Genomic DNA, 21,849 nt, shown 5'->3' with positions numbered 1-21,849 from the left:
GCTATGCGATATGAAGATGGACATGTTTGATGTTCGTTAGTTTGCCTAATGGTGCCATTGTTGAATGCCTCGTTCTCTTATGTCAACGTGGCATTACTTACTTGGATTGACTAAGATTAAAATGTCAGGTGTCGGCGATGAAACAGACGACGCTTACTCTTCTGGAACACATGGTCTTATTTTCCTTGTACTTTTTCAGAGGTCTCTACATTAATGTTTCTTTGTACCTGTTTTGTCCTAGTTTTACTGCATTTCAGATTGTATTATGAATATGTTGACTTTTTTTATTTGTTTTTTGAAGAACTCTAAAGAGCCTTTACTAAATCCTGAACATCTACATCTACCAGGACGTTTTGTTGACAATATTGTTGTTGACGTTATTGTCGTTGTTTGTTTGTTTAACAATGTCATGTATATATAGATGAACGTCTTCATGTTCTGGCCATGAGTGATTTATATTGAAAAGTATTAGAAAAATACCGAGGATGATAACAAACTCCTAATTGGCGAATTCCTCAGTTAGGTTCATAAGTGACATACTTATTAGGAGTTTTTTGTGCTTTTCCCTTCGCTGAATTGGTTTTTGTTTTTATCTATGATTGCTTTTATCGAAAACAGATAACAAGGTCGGTCATGATTTCAATTTCCATATTGTAAATTTTCCATTGTAACTGCCCTGCATTCTTAACATGCTTAACTTACATGTTGTTGCTGATCCAACCTTCAAACGCATATTTCATATACATGTATATCATGGTTTCTGTGCAAGATATCGACAGGTGACAGATAAACTCACAACACGGGGCTTTTAGAGATTCGAGAAGATGAAGATGTTGTAGATGTTTTGTAGTCGCCATAATGATCTCAATATGAAATACAGCCATTACTGTGTGTAATGTGATTTAAATACATAGTGTATTCATGCACTTTAGTAACCTGATTATATCGATGATTACTACACACTCAGATGAGCTTTTGTTTATCAACATTTTCCTGCCTGTTTTCTGACCTCTAAGTGCTTACAGCAATTTCAGAAAGAACATAAAAATCTCCCAAAAAATGGGGTTATATAAACATACCGTTAATCTGATTTCGTTTTTATTTACAAGGATTTTTCTATAAGTAATTTGGGTGTTAGAAGATTCGAAGGTTCACATGGTTTAGTTTGTATGAATGTTTGTTTATTTGTGTGTTTGAATCTAAATGTTTCTGACTCTAATTTTTCTTTCCCTATTAGGTTACTGGAAAGAATAGACCTTCTCAGTGGTGCTGTATCTACGTACAAGACATCACAGAATCAGTTTTTCTTAATTGTCTCCTGCTAAGGGAATTGTGAAATAAAAGTCATAATTGATCTGCTACCCACTTTACGAAACACGATGGATCCCTCCTTTCCATGTCTTCCTGGGTATAAAAGAACACCAATCTTCCATTCATAAGTAACCACACTGTTTTAGGCGAGAAAGTGTTATGGATATTTCTCAAACGGAGGCCAGTGACAAAACAGATGGTTATAGAAATGAAATATATTATTTGAATGGTTTAATATTTGTATCGTGAGTTTAAATATTTGAGAATAAAGCGTTAATTCCTACATTATAGAATAAGAGATCACGATGATTTAGATAACTGTCTGCTTGTTTGTAATCGATTACATTTTATTTATGTATGAGGTGAGTAATATTTCTGTTTCTATGTATTTATCATTTGAATAAAGATACAAAAAAAAAAAACGAAAATCTGATACCTAAAAAACTGATTTGTTAAATGTTTTAGATGAATAAATAATTTATTGATTTATTTATCAGTTTTAACATCGTTTCGACCTTTGCATGTCATTTATCAATATTCACGCTTGAATAATACTCTTAATGTGATAAATATTCCGATCTGGGTCGCAAAATATTGTAATGCATGATCAGTGAGGAATGAGTGGAACAAGTTACATCGTTAACAGTCTGCGTACTTTTAGTAAGGTGTACTCCCGAAGGTTGTGACACCTGGCTAAACCATCCATCAAGGTGAGATACCTCCTTAACTAATGACCAGCACGTGCGCTGGTGAAGGCCTCAAAACGTCTGTCCATTACTTACACACGCCTCTTATTTATGTGGCAAGATCTGGACCATTAAGGGTCACTTTGCAACTGCCCCTGACTATTGGACATGTGGCCAAAAAATACCCATTTATGTTAAGTTGATGAATGGTTACTTGATATAATTAATGTTTGTGTTGTGGAATCTATTACTGTGTACACTGTGTTTCTTATACAATTTATACAACAGGTATGAAATGGCCTTGCTCATCTCCTACACTATAGCCTAGACGTGCACCACTTATCAACTTAAAACAATATAAAATTATCTGACATACATAGTCTGTCTGAAAAATACCTAAATACGATGTTTACTTCGCATGTACATTGTATAACAACTGCTTTGGTAACGCATTGCTATACATACATATGTATATTTATGAAACGAGTAGAAGAATATTTGATCAGAGCGAGAACAAGACAGACAGAAAGAAAATAATCCTCGTGTGTCTGGTATGAAATGAAACTATATTTAGACATTTACATCACATTGTCATGGTTTTATATCAATATTGAGGACGATAGTTAAAACCATGTCCTTCCTGAAGTCTTCATCGCTATTATAGCATGGTATCGTATGTGACATCATAATGTCTTTTCAAAATGTGTGACGCCATTTCAATACATTTACAATTTGCATGATGGCCTCCCATTATCTCATACTTAATATCGATTGCAATCACTGGCGTTAAGATGCAGTCTGGACGACGAGACAATAACAAGATGTCATTTTAGCTCCATGTTGACCGATGTGACGTCAACGCTTTGCACGTCGCCTCAGATAACACGTGTTATAGGTTTACGTTAACCATTTTGCTGATTATGATTTCCAAAAAGCTTTTTCCAGTATTTAAACCTTGGGCGACAAAAACAATTTCAAATTAAAAAATAAGACATGATGATATATTGAATATTATCTTATTAGATTTAACCAATGAACGGTTGTCATATTGTTTTTGTTGTAAATATGAATGCAATATGACCGACTCTCAATGGTTAAATAATTTCATCAAAACATGTCATATCATATTCATTAATATATACCTGTATATGTTTTTATTGTTTGTATTGTTATTATTCATCCAATAAGACGACAGTTGTGAATAGATAAACGATTATGTAATAAATTATCGACGACATAGATATTTTAGTCACCAAATTTCCAGGGAAAGGATGATGTATACTTATTCCAATTTCAACCATGTTGCTTTCTGTATATAACAGCGTTCGAGTTTGTATTATGTTTCCAAAAACAAAAACGTCACCGGTGACAGACTGCACTGGACGTATATATAAATATCAGTTAACATGTGATGCCCTTTTGTCTCCTGTACTATTTCAGGGGAGATAATCATAACCAAACTGCTACAAAAATATATACCAAGTCTCGCCAATAAAACGAGGCCAACACTTATTGAAATGAACATGTGTTAGCACATTCAACTAAGGTATTAACACTTCAAATTCATCTTTATGTCCATTATCATCTCGACTTCTTTCTTTTTCCTGTTTCCCAAGCTACTCATAGCCTGGGAATGTAGTGACAGCCTGGTACGCCTTGGCGGCTCCTCTTGTATATAAGATCGTACATCAGGGATGGGTCCCTGGGGATAGCAGGGAGTCGAAGCGATAATCATCCCAAACAACCAAACGAAATTTATGTCACACATAAATTTCCGAATGGTCGCTGTTTAACAATAGTGGCAAATTCTCAACAAGATGTATGTGGCTGGTAATCCTTGTCCTAGCGATCTCGTAACATCATTCTCCGCTGTTAGACTTCCTCTATGGAACTCCTCCTTCCCTCCCCCCGACTCTTCGACTTGGGTCTACGATACAGGTAGAGTAATAGGCTAACAATCCAGTCATTTATCATCGCCAATTATAACTCGCTTCGGCAATGATGATTCTAGCATTTAGAATTGCTCGGCCGCCATTTGTCAGCGGAGGAATACCCTACTGACATTAATAGTCCCCGAGACAAGCATCACGAGAGGTTTTATGACCTCTTTGTCAGTTTCGGTGATGTGGAATATATAAAAACTAATTCTTCTGCCCGAAACCGAGGCTACAGCCAGGCTGTAGTTGGGCGAATATATCTTTTTGTCGTTATTTACATAAAAAATGTTTCATTCATAAGTCCTGTAGCCATGCATGCGATGTCCAAATCGTGATACACGCACCGCGGTCAGAAGGTCGATTGGGGTGGTACATGTAATGGACGCTTAAGGTCCATATGGTTTGAATATATAACCAATTCTGAAGAAATACTAATTAAGCCCCCGACTCCCAACACTTTTGATCACTTAAGATGTTTTCTAGACTTTTGGGTAAATTTGGTCATTTTTCAAAATTGTGCAGGACATGAGATGGTATGATTGTAATCAACTGACATTGTATCATGAAAGATACTGTGATAATCATTAAATCTTGATACATTTTACTAGGTATAGTGAAATGTTTTGTAGTCGCCAATAACAATCAATACAGATTTGGGTTTTTTCTGACTGACTCGTATTAATGTATTTGTAGTTGTCACTACAGAAGAATGTTGTCCGAGCTTCACTAATCTTTTTTACGGGATTTACGGATACTTGTTCTGTGCTAATACTGGGATCACAGTGACTAACTTCTCCCACTTAATAAAATGATTTATATATACAAATATCACTTACTAGAATTTCGACACAAAACCAAGTGACAATAAATATTCGCCCTTGTCCAACCAACACTTAACTACTCATTTTCTGGTCGTAAAACTGCCCTCTCACCGTCTAAGGTCATATTTTACTCCGCGTCTCCAACTGTCTGCTCGCTTGACATTTATAGCCTCATGTGACGTCATGCGTGTCAATGTGATAAAGGACAAGGTCGTTTTGGTTTGTATCCACTGGTTTGTGATACAAAAAAGGAAACACCAACAGGTAACAGGTGTCCGGTGTAATCTGGCAATGCAAGTGAGAGAAAGGGAAAATGGAGGAAATGATGGGACAAAAACAGGTGTGCATATGTCGGAGAGACGAATGAATGCTCGCCTCAAAGGTCAAAGGTCAATCAAGCGTTGTTTTCAAAGCTGGGGTTGCACGTGCAACACTTTTTAAAAGAAGCTTTGGGCATGTATTTACTTAATTTACTTTAAAGGTGAAAATAAAATATTCAGAAAATGTGCAGGTGATGATGAAAATGAACTTTTACTGCGTAATTGTGAAGAGAGAACATTGCCGTGAATCTCGTGTTCCTGATGACATTGCCTCAAAATCAAATCAACCGTGAATGCGAGATCACGTGATGTTATGATGCAAAGCGAAATTAAGTACTTACTATATTGTTTTAAAACAATTATATATTGAATTCGTGTTTAAATACTATATTATTATAAGGGGTTGCCATTTAGGGGAAATGACACATAGGGATTTTGTATGTGTTCCTATCCATAGATATATCATGAATCTTCAAGCGAGGGATATGTCAATACCTCTATACGTTCAAAAAATGCCAAATCTTTCTCATCTGGTGTAACGACGTCACCATTTTACTTACAAGAGTTGCCAAAGACTTCGGGGTATACAAAGAGATGTTTTGAAATAGATTTTTGAAGAAAAGACAAATATATTATCAATATCGTGTTATAATAAAGTGATATTTAAAATTAGGGGCAATCATATAGAGATTTTACAATTGAATCATTTTAGAAATGTCTTTTAAAGACTAATTTTATAATTTATGTTTCGTCATGTGGCAGTCACACCAAACATTGCTAGCAGACATTACCGAAAAAGGTTTTCATCCTAGACAATCTGTAAACAAATAGAACGGATCGCTGCATTGAGACTTCCGTAGCGGGCGTAGTACCGATCCGTGCCGTAAAATGGACGAGCGGTACAGGTGCTAACTGCTGATTGTTTACGATGACAATACAGGGACAGTTGTGTCCTATATCGGGCCGATAATTACGTTATCCTGTGAATCACAGGCTAGCCAGGACGTGGGGTGACCAGTAGCGAAGTGTCAAGACATAAATAAAGCGCCATTCACTGCAGACGAAAGTATTGAATTAAGACATCGTACGATCTTCCAAAGCAGAAGCTCTTTGTTTTCACGTTGTCAGTAACTACCTTTTTAGTACACGGGACTCTCCATCAAAAACTGTTTTGAATTACTGAAGGTACACTTAAAGCAAACGCTGTATGTACATATATATGTTTATATATGTCCATTTATATCACGTGTGTCTGTTTATTTGTTAATTATAACTGTGTCGTTATGACGTTAAGCTCATTCAAGTGTTATGTGAACTTGGCGTTATATTTAATTGGAACAAACTTAACAGAGCTTTTCGAACGACTTATTTTTTTTTTATCTCGCTGCATGTATTGAAATTTTAACTCTACCAAGACTTGAGATTGCTTAATGTTTTTTTTCTAAAGGACGTGGAAATTTGTTTGTTTCTTTGTTGTTGGTTGGTTGGTTAAAATAAAATATCAATCACCCATATTTCCAAAAACATATTTTTTTAAATTTCGTTAATAAACGAAGTGACCCGTTATTTTCTTCTTTAACTTCAGACGCATAATCGTGTGTTTTCTTGGCATGTTTAATGATAGATATATCATCCTTAACGTAAAGTCATAGTTTAGAAACTGTGTTTACACATTACTTATTGTCTTAGTACTGACATTTTGTCAGTGTAACCAAACATCACACATATATGTATAACACTATGTTTCGTTTAGATTTTTGTGTATATTTCCTGGACATAACAAGCCATTTCATTCCTCTATGCAACATTTCAGCTTATGCTTAAGGTACTCGTTATGTTTACATATTTCTAGGCGTAGATGTTGCAATTCATGTAAATTAAGGTGTTTTTTTTGTAAACCCAATTTCCATAATATAATACTTACCATAACTTAAACATTTTAAGATTTTATTCAAAATAAAAATAAATCGTAATTCATGAGTGAATAAATACATAGCACTTCAATGACAACACACTATTAGAGTTTTCTGTAGTTTAACAAATACTCGTGCATTGTGCATTTTAGCTTGGAATTAAGTTAATTGTAAAAAATATTCCTTTCTTGAACATTTCAATTTCACTGGTAACTGATATAAGTATTCCACGATAAAACTGTGTAGATTTGAATGAGAAGCCAATTTATCACATGACTTGTGGTTAGTGTCATAACGCCAAGGGAAGAATTGTTGTAAATGGTGGTGAGGTGGCTGAATAGATAATATGTCTGACCATCTATATCCTTCGACATTTACGTAGGAGTTTAAGGTCTATTTGGGGGAGTCGCCAGGTACTGGTCGCAGGTCGGTGGTGTCCCTCCATCATCCAAAGATGACACTTCCTTAAATGGCATAAGCTGTTGATAGGACATAAAACAACTGAATAAACGTGTTGAAAACAAACGTAGCAGAGCTGTGATAAGGTGCACGTTGTAGAATTGTGACATGGAAGCTTCATGGCGTCGCATATCAACCCATTTGCTAGGGATGTAAAGTGATTACTCATCATAATTATTTGTTTTTACAACAAAACTGGCATGTTGTGTTATGTCATAAGGTCTGTCATCTATTGCGTTAGACATGTTTAATAATACTACTGTGAGTCATATATAAGTCACGTCTTGATAACGTCACATTATTGTCTCGGTAGTGAAAAATATTCCGTCCTTGTCAAATTAATTCTGTTTCAGAGGGTTTGTTGGGTTTCGGTTATTTTTCAGAAATACGGACTATGTAATAACTATAACCTGACGCTCATGCTGGTGTAATAAATTCAACAGTACATCGACACCTATGTAAAATCAACTACATCCTGATTAAACATTTTTTTATTAACAAATTTATCATTTATGTAATAGAATTTCCCCAGGTTTATAGTAGTCTCTCCCATGATAGAAATAGAAAGACTTCCGATTCATTTTTATATCAGAATTACAAGAGCAAAAAATATTAATTTATCTAAATGATAAATTCTGGACTTAATATATATATCTGGTATTAACTGGAGCAATATCGTCCGTATTATTAAAAACACGATTTCTATAAATATAGGGAAAAGTAACATAATAAGATGTTGTTGTCGTTTGGTAAAACAATAATGGCTTTGTCGTTTTCGTATTTAACAGATATTCAATTATTACATCATGTGCAAGTACATGAAGGTTTATAAAGCCAGCAATTGTTGTGTAAGAAAAGAAAATTACAACAAATGTGAATGATATTTTTTTCTGTACTGCATGACTGCAATCAAAGCTAACTATACTACGACTTTTCTCTCAGTCCATCAAGGCAAGATACGGGCGACGGGAGATAACTGCAACTTCTTCTACGGCGGATGGATTTCTTGAGATCCAAAGATAAGAAAAACGTATGCAAGCATATAAAAATAGATATAAAAGCATAATGTTACCAGCCATTAAATCATGGGCGATGTATTCGCATATGTATGTCTGTATTCTAGGCATGCACTTCTTAAACATGCGTATTATTTTGTTCAAAATATTCTCTTAAAAATATAAGCAAATAAGACTGTTTTACCATGCTTTAAATATCCCGTTAATAAATGTAAGAAACACGTGCGTATCTTCTTTCTTGGTTCAAGAGGAGAAAATTCTTTTTTTCTGATAATTAAATCAATCATGTAGAATATGTATCATTTCATCTTCAAAATAGAAAAACATCTAAAATGGGATTTGCTAAATTGTTAACACGTGGATCAGGCCCATAAATCACTAAGGCGAATTATAGCCATGCTACATCAAAGGCCACCGGCAATCAACGTGTTTCATTATAATCTTCTGAACAAATTTCGTTCCGCATTATTTTAGGAATCATATTTTATCATATTTCTTCTGAAAATTGCCTGGTTAGTGTTTGATAAAAAGTGGGCGTGGTGAGGAAGCATAGTCGACAGGTTTAGTATAATGAACACACGCATGCTTTGTAACATAGAATTACATTAATTCTTTCTTAAGATTGTATTGTTATACATAAATTTGTAACATTATAGCTGCCGACAGCAGGTCTCAAGTCTCAGACGATGTAGGAAACACGGAAAACTGAAGCTTAGTACCATGGATAAGTTACTATCAGTGAAATACATTTCAATAGATTATCTTATTAAAGAAATAAATCCTTGCTGAAATAAAAATATATTACCTATATTATTCTATTCCTTGTATACAGATCAATACAATTTTGCCATATATCATGTTTTAATACTTTTATCTATAAAACTTTTGACTTTTTATTTACATAAAGCTTTCATTTTTCATTTCCAAAGGTTTGTCCGATTTCTGTCAGTGTTTCTATATAAAAGCAGTTTTATACGTTTGAACCTTTTCTTTCCTATTTTAAAGAATTCATTTTAGTAGAGGCTATACTATAAATGGATCAGTTCATTTTTTTCCAGTGTTACCCTTCAGATTGTTTTATTTCATTGTCTTAATTAATCACTGTCATGTATCATCTGTAAGTGTATTCATTTAAAAATTTTGAAATATTGTAAAACATTTTACATACTAATCTCATTATCAAATTTACATAGACTTGTGTATATTTTGTTCTCATGGAATTTACAAACAAAAAGACAGCTTGATACACACACACACATATATATATATATCTCTATTTGAAATGTACACTATCTCTGTTTTCAAAAAGGCGATGTAGAAGGGAGAGAACTCTCACATATCTCTGTTCTCCGTTTCCGAACAAAGTACACATTTTTGCGGATATTTTTTTCGCTTTTCGTTTAAAACAGTAACGTTATGATAACAGATAGCTGTATTCTACCACAACCTCTTAATACATAATATATATTTATACTATGAATATGACTACGAAGTCTTTATAAAAGTTTCAAATTAAAAAAAAAATTAAATTAAACACGACAAGAGGTAGGTGAACAGGGGGTCTCCGTAAACAGTCGACATCTGTCATTCTTGTCAGTTCAGAACTTGTTTATGTAGATTAGTTAATAGCACTGGAATTGCATTAACGTAATATAAACTATATGATGCTTAAACTGTTAAATGCTAAACTTGAGTTTATATTTTCGCAAATGTATTACATTCATCAGTTCTTACTTTTTGATACCAATATTATTTGTGTTAATTGCTGAGTTTGATACATTAACGTTGTGCCATTGTGTGAAATCTCTTTTTGGGTTATAAAAAAAATCAGTTTTCCACTTCCAACTTTAACTTTTTCGATATTGTGAGTTCTATGTAGCTTGTAAACTTGTTTTTGAGGAGCATTAGTCCTTACCAATGGTGCAATAAGTCATAGAAAATCTCCGAAACTGCTCTCCGGAGTAACGATCGTCCCCACGACAGTATTGGTAAACATCAAGTTAGGTCATTGGCTAACAATATGTCTATAAATAGCAGATAATGTGTTACATTTCTCTCCATCATGAATTACTTTCATAGTACTCAGAAACGATGTCCTGAATTATCAATTAATTGATTTTGTATGTGAGAACATCCTTACATTGCTAATGATGTCGTCGTTTGGACTATTACCGTAAACGATGTCATAAGTTACGTTATTGCCGTGAATAATGTCATGACTCTGTCTTGATGTATTGAACTGCCCTCGTTAAATGTGCTATGAATTAAATTATCCGCATGGCATGTCCTCTTGAAGGTTGTTAAAAAAAGGATTGTCCTCTCGAATGATGACATGAGTCAGGTTGTCCTCGTGAATGATATCAATGACATGAGAATTAGATTGACGTTTTGAGGATGTCTTTAATCGAGTTATTCTCGTAAATGATGTCATGAGTTAAATTACCGTCGTGAATAATGACATGGGTCAGATTGTCCTTGGGAATTATATCACGGGATAGAATGTCCTTAGATTGTTCTGTCGAATGATGTCATGAGTCAGATTGTCCTCTTGAAGGTTGCTAAGAATTTGATTGTCCTCTTGAATGATAGAATGTACTTGTGAGGGATATGACTTGGATAGGACATTGTCCCTAGATATCATGACATTGTATAAAGTGTAATAGACTACGATGCCTGGACATATTCGTGATAACATCAGCAGCAAACGAACTGATATGTATGAAAATCAAACATTGTCCATATGCCTTAGGTCTCGTCGAACAATATCATCGAAAACCTGGTTACACATAGATCATGTCATAGACGACATATTCCACCATCAGCAATGATATTCATCACAGCGTCAGCTCCAAACAACTGCTCCGACTAATGCTGTGATGATTTTTTACCGTTCCTATCAACTATTTGGTAAGTCTTACGTATCTCTATGGAATTAATACTAAATTGACACTTAACTTCAATGAGAAACGTGTGCAATCGTTAATTAGAGACAACGTTCCCTCGCCCGAAACAAGTCATGGTTGTTTCATCTTCGTAAATAAAACGTCAGAGGTACAATAATATCACACCCACACCTAAATTATGTCTTGCCAAACGATTTGTCCCCTAAATGATGACGTCATAAGCAAACCCCTCTTGAAGGATATCTTGACACAACATCGACCCTTTGAAATAACTCATGAAATACAATTATCCACGCGAACATCATCATCAGAATTAATTTAGTTCTTACAAGGTCAAGAGTTAAGGAGGTATGGCGCTTTATTGGTCTTTTTAAAAACCTGCATTCAGAGTCATCGTGTCTAACACTAGAACATATACTTCATGGCTAACATGTCGTCGGCGATATTACGATGAAGGTCGGAAAATTTAGAAAACAATATGTGTAACAAAATGTAATTTACTGACTGAATTATTGCTTTATATGTTACATTTCAAATCTACAACGATACAATGAACATCGATGTACCATCAGTACCATCCGGCTGTATTCATTACCACGTGTGATGGTAAGTAAGAATCTGGCCAGTAATCGCTGGCTGCGACTCCTATAAATAACGTGATTGGAAAAAAAGGAAAAAAAAAAACGAAAAAAAAAAAATGTTATTATGCTATCAATAGCTGGGATCGAACGTTCGACCCCATGGAAATACCCCTAACGTCCCTTTTATACATACGAACAGACAGGCAAACATTACGTGTTATACACTTTCACTCTTACTCTGCTCATCATTCACTTCCACATGATGTTGCACCCAGATAAAGTAAATACAATAATGACGATAATACATATAACGTCCGTAACAGACCCAGCTACATGTTCTAATGGGTTTAGGTCTGCACAGCCTATTTTTAAGTAATATGGTGTTCTTCCTTGAACATTAATTATGTTGAAAACTTATTTAAAGTATTTTCTAATGGGAAAGTTTTAAAAAGACTTGACATCGAAGAAGCGTTTGCCATATATCATTAAATTACAACGTTTGAAAACACAAACTCTTGCAGCAGACATCAAAAACCTGAAAAAACGAGACTAACGTACAACGTTTCATTTTGAGTAAATTTTAAGACACCGATATCCACCTTTAAAATGAACAAGATGATCTTAGAAATACGTCATATTAAATCATTCGATAACAAGAAATATACGTATTTAGTTTGAAATTAATAAACAGGATTATTGTCAGTAACATATTTGTCATAAGGTTTATCCCCAGCACAAATATTGTAAGTAACCTTCAAATTTATTGTCAGTAGCATGCATATCTAAAGGTTTATCCCCAGCACAAATATTGTAAGTAACTTTCGAATTTATTGTCAGTAACATGCATGTCATAAAGGTTTATCCCAAGCACAAATATTGTAAGTAACTTTCAAATTTATTGTCAGTAACATGCATGTCATAAGGTTTACCCCAAGCACAAATATCGTAAGTAACTTTGAAATTTATTGTCAGTAACAGGCATGTCATAAGGTTTATCACCAGCACAAATATTGTAACTTTAAAATTTATTGTCAGTAACAGGCATGTCGTTAGGTTTATCCAAAGCACAAATATTGTAAGTAACTTTCAAATTTGTTGTCAGTAACATGCATGTCATAAGGTTTATCCCCAGCACAAATATTGTAAGTAACTTTGAAATTTATTGTCAGTAACAGGCATGTCATAAGGTTTATCACCAGCACAAATATTGTAACTTTAAAATTTATTGTCAGTAACAGGCATGTCATAAGGTTTATCCCTAGCACAAATATTGTAAGTAACTTTGAAATTTATTGTCAGTAACAGGCATGTCATAAGGTTTATCCCCAGCACAAATATTGTAAGTAACTTTGAAATTTAAAATCTACGTAACCAAGAGTGTGTTACGCTGCATTATCTATATTTGAATAACGCGGTTGACCTCGAAATTCAGAAACTCGTTTGACCAGTACTGTATCGACACTGGTTAAACAAAAAGCAAGCTGCACGAGCAGTTTGTAAATTTCACGTGTGGTCGTAGGGACAATCCACGTGTCGATTTTATTTTTCATAATGGGGTGTGGCGGTATGATTGGATTACGATGACTTTTTACAGTTGAAACCCGTGTTGAAAACACTCAATAATGGATAAATCCGCTGCGGAGATAACACTCCCTTCTATATCTAGACCTATATCGTGAATAAGTTCATTGCTGATATTGGACGGAAGCCAGAAACACATCCGTAAGTAACCTGATTTAACTGTAATAAACCTTCTTCAAAAGAATGTTTATCATATATTGGTCATCGAAATTCAACATGGAAAGCTCGTAACATTTTGGACCAACTTGATTTTCAATTTTTTCGGTATCAGCGCACGCTTGCACCAATTTCTGAGGACAAGATTGGAGTTTTATCTGATCACGCTAGATTAGGTTCATCTGCCTAAAGTTGGTACATGTGTGCGCTGTGTGCTGGAATTGCATTTGAAGAGCAAAAACCCTCACGTTTTAGTGCATACTGCTCAAGGTAGCAACTTTGTCTATCTTTAAAAATAATACGAGGGATATTTTTTTCTGATGATAAGCATTTGGGTATAACTCATGAATTCCCGACCCAAATTCGCCACATTTAAGTGAAATCAGTAGGATCCGCGTCATACCTCTTTGCATTTTTGCTCCCAAAACAAAGTTAAGAAATAATAATGTATTAGACACATCACACTTTTTTTGTGACTACAATGCACTTCCATAAAATTTCTTCCTAAATCAAAATTATGCTATGTCATTAAAATGTAATGTATTTTCAGATATTTAATTTTGACCACCCAAAAGTAGTTCTCAATAACACGAAACCATCCCTAAACTATAATATTTTCTGTAGACAGCATAGAAGTCTCGAGAAAAGGGACAGGAAATTTGTGGTTTGGGATAAAAAGAAAGAATACAATTGTGAGATAATAAATCAGACGATATGTTACATGATCATCTGCCAAGTGGTAAAGGTGTGCACACTGCGGATCATATTACGCAACCAATTAAAGGTAACGCTATATTAGTCTAGTCTATAATGATAGATAATAGTGTGCCTGATGCGAGTTGGCGCTACTGTCACAAATACAATATTGCACCCCACTCAGCTACTTTTTTGTATGATTTGTGGGCGAGTTTTTGATAGCAATAGAAACATGTTTTACGAAAATATCGTTGTCATATGTTTACCTATGTGAATATTGGACGTTCGTCTTAAGATGACGTCATATTGCATTCTTCGCTGTTCTAATATCTGATTAAATTGAACAGTTCGACACCATTATCGATGATGTTATTTTACGAGAAATTTTAAGTTCCTAACTGACTGGTCATATGAATTTTTGTTGTGAATAACGTGTTCGGCTTTCGTCTGGAACCCGTCGATCGGACGTGAAAAGGTTCTCCTGGTACTCCGGTTTTCTCCAATAAACCAGCAGGATCAAGGTATATATATGTTTCCCAATAACCTCCGATTAGCGAATAGTACTCCGAGGAACCTTGAACGGACGATGAACATTTTAGTATGTACCTTACAGTTTCCAATCAAGAATGTAAGAAAACAAGAAAATACCAACATGTCAACATAATCATAATCCAAACCCAAACTCAGTGAAGCTAGAGCAAACTATAGGGCAAAAAGAATGTCTTGAAGACTCCATATAAAGAACAAATAGAATAATTTTATAGACCACATTTCAACAACTTCTAATACTGATGATTTTGCTTTTTTATTCATTACACTATCAAGTAAATTTTGAAAAAAAAAATATCAGTAATTATTAGCTTACCTTCACACAGAGAAATATATATTGTAAAAAAGTGACATATAGTTCACCATTCTTTTCATTCTCCGTGTCTGACATATCGTTGACATTGCTCTGTTATAATTATCAAACGCACATGTATTTAAGGCGTGTGTAACCTACTGAAGTTTATACGTAAATAGCAAATCTGGCTTCTCTGATTTCATTTCATTAGTAATATATCACAGACCTTTCGTAATTCTTAGAGTCACTTGCACAAACTGCACCATTCTTACAATCAGCAACACTTTTACCGTAAAGCTTTCTTCTAATAATCTTTATGGTAGCACAAACAATCACACCGGGGAACAGCCGTCATCAACATTGTTATACAATTACTGGGAAGTACACTTATAATGGAGAAGTACATACGAACTTGGCTGGATAAACCTTGACATAAGTATGTGCTCGCCGCATGTCAATTCATAGTTCTATAAACACTATTTATCGTCCGTTATCATGGAATATCGAGAGATTTACGAAGTGCGCTGGCCCTAGTTGCGCTTAAGAAATCAATAAATGGCAATAAGCTGAAGCATTACTGATTTCTTTCATGATTATTACAGATTCCTATGTTTAACGATTCTCTAAATGTTCCATGGTGTTACTTTCACGTTGGTGATAACGTCGATTATTGTGCAAGACAGCTAATCAATTTGCTATATTTTCAATAAAAAGTAAGATATATTGAAGAGTTGATCATGGTTGTTAACATGAACTGAAATTCGTCTTCAGTCAATATCGTAAAGAATTATCAAAAGTCCATCAGAGGCTAAAGCGTCCAACGTCGGTTGAAATCCTGTAGATATATCGGAACAACGATAGCCTGCACATGATTCCACTTTCAGATCATGTATTATTCAGCTCGGCTCAGGCCAGGGCCACGTGCGTGTTTTCATTTCCTTAGAACCATTTTACATGAAGGTATATGATTTCGATTAACGTATAGTTCTGATCAGTTCAGCTCATTCATGTTTTATTATTTTTTATTTTTATGTTTTTATTTTATTATTATTTTTTCTATTTTATTTTATTTTAATTTTTTATGTTTAAGTCAAATGGCCGATTCTCCAGTACAACTGTTTTTCATAATCAGCTCATTTATGCGTTTTTATGTCAAACTAATTTTTCATGTCTTATGTACCTTTTTCAAGTAACTGAGTTACAGACCAGGCTGTGCTATCGTCATGGTGTCCTTGGACAAACACCTTACCCTGATAGCTCTGGTTGACTTCCCACGGACCTCCCGAGCGGTATTCAGTGAGGTGGCCATCACGAACCGCAATTATCCCTGACTGTTGAATGAGCGATAGTTCCAGCAAACAAACAGATTTGAAGATGCAAGACTTCGGTGCTAAATTTGCAATGCATTATAATTTCACTCTGCAGCACTATTGTGGAACAGTACATATTTGAAGACGATATATTTATTTGATGATAATAAGCCCATATTTGTAGTTATACAGGATCACGTTTGAAAAGAAACTAGAAGATTATTTAATAAGATTGAATCAATGATATCAAAACATATATGTGTAACAATAATAAAAAAATATCGTGATTTGTTTACAATTCAATTTATTTTATTATGACACAAGTATTGGATCTGAGATCTAATGACGATTTAGGCAATAACAGGATAATTTCTGCCCCCTGGTTAGTCTCTGTATCCCCGGACAATTCCTGTATCGTCAGTAACCTCTGTACCACTGTTCAACTCCTGTATCCCAAGTCACCTCTGTACCACTGTTCAACTCCTGTATCCCAAGTCACCTCTGTACCACTGTTCAACGCCTGTATCCCAAGTCACCTCTGTACCACTGTTCAACTCCTGTATCGTCAGTCACCTCTGTACCACTGTTCAACTCCTGTATCGTCAGTCACCTCTGTACCACTGTTCAACTCCTGTATCGTCAGTCACCTCTGTACCACTGTTCAACTCCTGTATCGTCAGTCACCTCTGTACCACTGTTCAACTCCTGTATCCCAAGTCACCTCTGTACCACTGTTCAACTCCTGTATCCCAAGTCACCTCTGTACCACTGTTCAACGCCTGTATCCCAAGTCACCTCTGTACCACTGTTCAACTCCTGTATCGTCAGTCACCTCTGTACCACTGTTCAACTCCTGTATCGTCAGTCACCTCTGTACCACTGTTCAACTCCTGTATCGTCAGTCACCTCTGTACCACTGTTCAACTCCTGTATCCCAAGTCACCTCTGTACCACTGTTCAACTCCTGTATCCCAAGTTACCTCTGTACCACTGTTCAACTCCTGTATCCCAAGTCACCTCTGTACCACTGTTCAACTCCTGTATCGTCAGTCACCTCTGTACCACTGTTCAACTCCTGTATCGTCAGTCACCTCTGTACCACTGTTCAACTCCTGCATCGTCAGTCACCTCTGTACCACTGTTCAACTCCTGTATCCCAAGTCACCTCTGTACCACTGTTCAACGCCTGTATCCCAAGTCACCTCTGTACCACTGTTCAACTCCTGTATCGTCAGTCACCTCTGTACCACTGTTCAACTCCTGTATCGTCAGTCACCTCTGTACCACTGTTCAACTCCTGTATCGTCAGTCACCTCTGTACCACTGTTCAACTCCTGCATCGTCAGTCACCTCTGTACCACTGTTCAACTCCTGTATCGTCAGTCACCTCTGTACCACTGTTCAACGCCTGTATCCCAAGTCACCTCTGTACCACTGTTCAACGCCTGTATCCAAAGTCACCTCTGTACCACTGTTCAACTCCTGTATCGTCAGTCACCTCTGTACCACTGTTCAACTCCTGTATCGTCAGTTACCTCTATACCACTGTTCAACTCCTGTATCCCAAGTCACCTCTGTACCACTGTTCAATCCTGTATCGTCAGTCACCTCTGTACCACTGTTCAACTCCTGTATCGTCAGTCACCTCTGTATCCCAAGTCAACTCCCGATCCCTGGTCACCTTCTGTATTCTTACACGTATATTGCTGATTAACTCTCGTAATACCGGTCAATATTCCTGTTAAACTACTGTACACCTAGTCAACTCGTGTATCGTGAAATAGCAATCTCTTTTTTGGTTCATACTAGTATTCCTTGTCCTTAGGAGAGTTCTTTGTCCACACTAGTATTCTTTGTCCACAAAAGTATTCCTAGTTCGTAAGAGAGCTCCTTGTCCACACTAACATTCTATGTCCACACAAGTATTCCTTGTCCTTAAGAAAGTTCCTTGTCCATAATAGCATTCTATGTCCACACAATTATTCCTTGTCCTTAAGAGAGTTCCTTGTCCACACTAGTATTCGTTGTCCACACAAGTATTCCTTGTCCTTAAGAAAGTTCCTTGTCCACACTAGCATTCTTTGTCCACACAAGTATTCCTTGTCCTTAAGAAAGTTCCTTGTCCACACTAGCATTCTTTGTCCACACAAGTATTCCTTGTCCTTAAGAGAGTTCCTTGTCCACACTAGCATTCTTTGTCCACACAAGTATTCCTTGTCCTTAAGAAAGTTCCTTGTCCACACTAGCATTCTTTGTCCACACAAGTATTCCTTGTCCTTAAGAAAGTTCCCTGTCCATAATAGCATTCTATGTCCACACAAGTATTCCTTGTCCTTAAGAGAGTTCCTTATCCAAACTGGTATTCTTTGTTCATTCAAGTATTCCTTGTCCTTAAGAGAGTTCCTTGTCCACAATAGCATTCTATGTCCACACAAGTATTCCTTGTCCTTAGGAAAGTTCCTTGTCCACACTAGCATTCTTTGTCCACACAAGTATTCCTTGTCCTTCAGAAAGTTCCTTGTCCACAATAGCATTCTATGTTCACACAAGTATTCCTTGTCCTTAAGAGAGTTCCTTGTCCACAATAGCATTCTATGACCACACAAATATTCCTTGTCCGTAAGAAAGTTCCTTGTCCACACTAGTATTCTTTGTCCACACAAGTATTCCTTGTCCATACGAGAGCTCCTCGTCCACACTAGCATTCTATGTCCACACAAGTATTCCTTGACCTTAAGAAAGTTCCTTGTCCACAAAAGTATTCCTTGTCCTTAAGAGAGTTCCTTGTCCACACTATTGTTCTATATCCACACAAGTATTCCTTGTCCTTAAGATAGTTCCTTGTCCACACTAGTATTCTATATCCACACAAATATTCCTTGTCCATAAGAGTGTTCCATGTCCAAAAAAGTATTCCTGGTCCGCACAAATATTCCTGCTCTTTGCAGGTATGCCATATCCACGCAAGTATTCCTGGTTCACACAATTGCCCTGGTTCACAAGAGTATTCCTGGTGTACATTATAATTCATGGTTCACTCTAGTGTCCCTTTTCATCACAAGTATTCCTGGTCTACACTATTATTCCTGGTCCACGCTACCATTCTTGGTCCACACTAGTGCCCCTGGTCCTTGCAAGTATTCCTGGTCAAGACTAGTATCCCTGGTTCACACTAGCATCTTTTGTCCACGCAAGTATTTCTGGTCCACACTGATGTCCCTTGTCAACAAAAGTATTCATGGGTTACACCAATATTCCTGGTCCACGCAAGTATTCGTGGTCTGCACTAATATTCAAGCTCCACACTAGTATTTCTGGCCCCACTTGTATAAAACATATCAACTTGAGATTTCCTCAAGTCGAGATTTTCCTCAGCTGATATCTCCTCAAAAACGGCTTGTATAAAATTTTATCAAGGAACAGGAGGAAGGCATCGGCTAGGGTGTCCTGAAATTCCTTTAGGAATTTTCATACAACATATTTTCAAGGAGATATTAGCTGAGGAAAATCTGGGCTTGAGGAAATCTCAAGTTGAGATGTTTTATACAAGTGGAGCCTGGTCTACACTAACTCGCATTCTTGGTTCACACTAGTATCCCAGGTCCAAGCCGGTATTCTTGGCTCACAAAATTTTCGTATTCCACACTAGTATTACTGATCAACACTTGTATTCCTGGTGCTAGTTTTCCTGTCCACACAAATATTCTTGGTTTTCACTAGTATCCTGGTCCACAAAAGTAGTCTTGGACTGTAGTGTGGGAGAACGGTGATATTGCTCAAACAAACAAGGGAGATAATCACTCACAATATATACAATTTATTTACATATAATATACACCGATATACATATATCATAAACATACACCACACACCGTTCACTTAAGAACACTGATGATAACTCTGTCAGGCCAATGAATATTCACATTTCTATATTAACAGAAAGTTCTATTTCTGTCACAAATGTATGTCCAACTTGTTTCATGGATAGGGAACGGTAACACCCATCACATCAAAAGGTGTACACACGCTACTGATGCACCCGTCCCAATGTCAGCTCCGACATCCTACATCATATCATGGAGTATATCTGTGTTAGGTCATCTGGCGAGTTAGTCTCCTAATATGTGTGGAACCAAAATACCATGTAGGATGTACTGTAGTTCATGGAAAAGTTGACTGTCTTATCCACAACACCACACTCAGGGCCGTGTCTATATGAGTATATTCCCCCACATCGGAACCAGACATCTGTAAAATACAGATGTACAAAATACCAATAAAGGTAAACTACCAAGCACCAAACGCCATTCATAACACCCAACATAACTTCCATACTATATTCTATCGTACAATTACATCAATATATATACCAGTAAATAAAGGTACATAACGTAATATTATCAAGTCCTTTGTGTCTACTAATAGCTGCACAAGTACGCTTAAATGATGTTCAATTATACTGATCAATAAACATTTCTAAATACATAACTTGTATTGTCCTACGCTGGCAAAACACTATTCCGTGAGAAAATATTATAGTATACCAAGTACTCGTACATTAACAGCTCAAGCTAACTGCATTTGTTTTTTATTCCAACAACTTCATTTATTGCTAGTTACATTCAATTAATTTTACTATTACTATGTTACTATTACAGACTCACGTTAATACAAACAAAATACTCTACATGAATTCGTGCTCATGAAATGTAACCACGATACATATGAGTGACGCGCACCTGCATCTAGCCTAGCTTAGCCTACCTGTACAACGCCTATACACTTTTAACGGCAAAACCCCGATGAAAGGAAGAAATATAGAACAGCAGAAGGGGTAGACAGTCATATGTAATTCCAAAATAGATATTCACCCTGTTTCTTACGTAGTTTTAACAAACATGTCTGGTTTCCTATCTTAAACCCCATTCATACGACGCGATTTGCATACCTCAGTATGTTTTACACATATGTAAATTTACTTACATGTGAGATTTTTGTCGTATGAACTGATTTGGTCATATGCAAATTCTGCACAGTTGAGTAAATTTTCATCTGGTCAGGACTAGGTGCAAATTAACTTTTGCATACATGTTGTCGCAAATTATTTGCTCCCGTGTGTAAATTTTGTCGTATGAACACGAAGCAAATTTACTTAGGTAAGTATTTGTCATGTGTATTGCATCAGTCTCTATTTGAAAGGGGCTACCTAGTCAGGTTTGTTTTGTTTTGTTTTGTTTTTCTAGTTACAAATTCATCCGTAAAAATGTAGTTCTATAATCCTTATGAACTATCCTCGCCAACATATTGCTACAAGC

This window comes from Ylistrum balloti, unplaced genomic scaffold, assembly GCF_031769215.1.
Source record: "Ylistrum balloti isolate Yb309-2 unplaced genomic scaffold, AGI_CSIRO_Ybal_v1 Utg370662, whole genome shotgun sequence".
Classification (NCBI taxonomy): domain Eukaryota; kingdom Metazoa; phylum Mollusca; class Bivalvia; order Pectinida; family Pectinidae; genus Ylistrum; species Ylistrum balloti.
This window is presented reverse-complemented; position numbering follows the sequence as displayed.